Source organism: Carlito syrichta, unplaced genomic scaffold, assembly GCF_000164805.1.
Source record: "Carlito syrichta isolate Samal-C Ts95f unplaced genomic scaffold, Tarsius_syrichta-2.0.1 Scaffold302615, whole genome shotgun sequence".
In the NCBI taxonomy this organism is placed as follows: Eukaryota; Metazoa; Chordata; class Mammalia; order Primates; family Tarsiidae; genus Carlito; species Carlito syrichta.
Genome location: NW_007246711.1, coordinates 95,475 through 98,577, shown reverse-complemented (window position 1 = coordinate 98,577; position 3,103 = coordinate 95,475).

Below are 3,103 nucleotides of genomic sequence, written 5' to 3'. Positions count from 1 at the left end.
TCTATAAACCAGGGACTCTACTCATTATTTAATTTCATTGACTACTCACAAGATTTTACCATGTCCAGCACATTCTCCACTTAAAAATTGGAAACAAATTTAAAAGATTTGTAATATTCAATCAAGAGATATTCAGGAAGAAAGATAGTCATTATCAATAGGAAAATTGTAGAAATTGGCCCTGGAGCTGGGACTTTTAATTTTTTTCCATTACCCTGGTCACAGTTTGATACTAGCCTGCCTTCCTCACCCCATTACCAGCTCTCCTCTCCATCTAGGCTTTGGTCTCATGGGCAGAATCATGCTCAATCCATTCAGCAGCCATTCCAGCAATTGGTGTGTCTGTCCTTCCTCACTCTCTCACTCTGTTTTCATTCCGCTAAAAGCCAACTCAGTCCTGAGCTTCCAATGAAACAGAGGGGTTGCTGCAAAAGAAAAGGTATGGAAAAAGTCTCTTCTCTACAGATCTAAAATGGGACATTAACAAGAGGAATAAAACAACCAGCTATTCCCTGAGCATTTACTGCATACCAAACACTCTCCTGTGAACTTCACGTGTATGAATTCATTCCACCCTCACAACACACTATAGCATGGAGGTTATTATGAGCATTATTTTATAATGAGTAAACTGAGAAACAGAATAGTCACGTCACTGTCAATGAGACACAGATAGTGAAAAGTAGAGACAGATATGAACCAATTCACCAAGCATCCAAAGCCCAGTTAACATCTGCACCAGTTTCCAGAAGTTCTTAAAATGTTGGTAGTAGATAAAGGTAAAAATTTCTTGTAACTTCTCTGATTTTCCACAGTACAGAGAAAATTTGTGGGGTTTATACTTGATATCCTACAGTTTTAAACATCATGGTTTCCCCAGGAATGTCTTTTGAATGTTTTAAGATAATAGAAGGTGTACCAGAAAAAATGGAATACGCCTTTGGGAGGCTGAGGTGAGTTAATTGCCTGAGCCCGCGGGTTCGAGACCCGCCTGGGCAGTGAGACCTCATCTCTACAATAAATCAAAAAATCAGCTGGGTGTGGTGGCGCATGCCTGTAGTGAGACTCCAACTCAAAAAAAAAAAAAAAAAAAAAGGAATACTTTGTCTTTCCTCTCTCTCTCTCTTTCTCTAAATGAATAAATATATACGCGTGTTCGAGACCCACCTGGGCAACTTGGCGAGACTTCAATAAATCAAAAAATTAGCCAGGCGTGGTAGCGCATGGCTGTAGTTCCAGCTACTTGGAAGGCTGAGGCGGAAGGATCGCCAGAGCCCAGCAGGTCGAGCCTGTGGTGGCCGGAAGTGGCCTCTGCACTCTAGTCTGGGCGACAGAGTGAGACTCTAACTCAAAAAATAAATAAATAAATAAATACACACACACACACACACACACACACACACACACACACACGAACAGATTTATGCATATATATGTCTATATATATATAAATGCACACATGTATATGAAAGAGAGAATTCCATTTCTAGTTGGGACATGTTCTAAATGACTTTTGTTTATAAGCATAACTATTACCATTATTCTTTCTTAAATATTTAATTCTCAAGATACAATTGTTTTTACTTTAAGTTAATTATTAATGGCCTTATGGTTAGAGGAGATACAATGCATGTCCATATTTCCAGAAACAACTATTGTCAAGACGTGACCAAGAACTGAGAAGAAAAAAAGTTATCTGTGACACCTAAAAAAATGTTTACATTATGTATAAACTATGTTTCAGAAGCTATTAACTATTATTTATGTCCTTGTTCTCCAGATAAAAGATTATTTTATGTCACTTATTTTATTTTCCTAAAAATAAGCTAAATTAACACTTCCCCTTGAAATATTAAAACAACTGTGTATTTTTTTCCTTGGCTAGACTGTTGAATAATTGCTTCAGATATCCACTTAATTTTGAATAGCTTTCACAACCTTACTTTCATGAGTTGTCTTACATCTTAGAGAAGTGAATACCAATGTCAACTGGCAAAACATATTTACGACACTTGACACAAAGCTAATACCTTCAATTTACAAAGGCTCCATACAAATTTAAAATGAAAGAATTATTGAATCAATAAAACATCATTTAAGGCTAGAAACATGCAGTTCACCAAAAAAGGATAAATGGCTCATAAATTTATGAAAAAGTATTCATATTTATATGGTGTGTGTGTGAAATTTATAAATGTGTGTATTCTTTTTATTACACTGTTATTAGGAATAGCGAAATTAAACAGTGGAAATACCTAAAGAGTCTATGGAGAGATACTTAGATACTTAGCTAAATAAGTTATGGTACACTGTATAATGGACTACTCTGCAAATATTAGAAACAATGAGGGTTGATATGAAGAAATCTCCAAAAAATGTTAAGTAAGTAATGAAGATCTAAGTGAGTCTCTATTGTGCTAATTTTTGTGTTTAGAAAAAACTTAGATGGCAATATGCACCTAATATACATACACATAGTAGGGTATGTAAATATTTTTTTCCTAGAAGAATTCACAATATTCTAGTTTGTATTATAAATCTAGATAATATTAAATAATACATTTTCCCCTGGAAAAATTGAAAAGGGTCAGATGTATCTTTAAAAAGAGTTTTGATCATATCTTTTGCCCATTTTGTAATGGGGTTGTTTGTTTTTTTCTTTTCAGCACGTTTGAGTTCCTTGTAGATCCAAGATGTTAATCCTTTGTCATACCTGGAGTTGGCAAATACTTTTTCCCAGTCTGTGGGCTGTCTCCCTGCTCTCTTGATGGTTTCTTTGGCTTTGCAGAAGCTTGTCAGTTTAATGAGGTCCCACTTGTCTATCTTATCTCTTATGGCCTGTGGGTTTCGGGTTTTGTTCAGGAACTGGATGCCAGTTCCAATTTCCATGAGGGTATGTCCTTCATTTTCTAAGGTTCTTATGGTTTGAGGTTTTACATTTAGGTCTCTGATCCATTTAGAGTTAATTTTTGTGTATAGGGATAGATAGGGGTCCTGTTTCAATCTTCTGCATGTGGTCAGCCAGTTTTCCCAGCACCATTTACTGAATAGGTTCTCCTCTCCCCAGGGGTAGGTGGTGGAGGCTTTGTCGAAGATGAGTTGG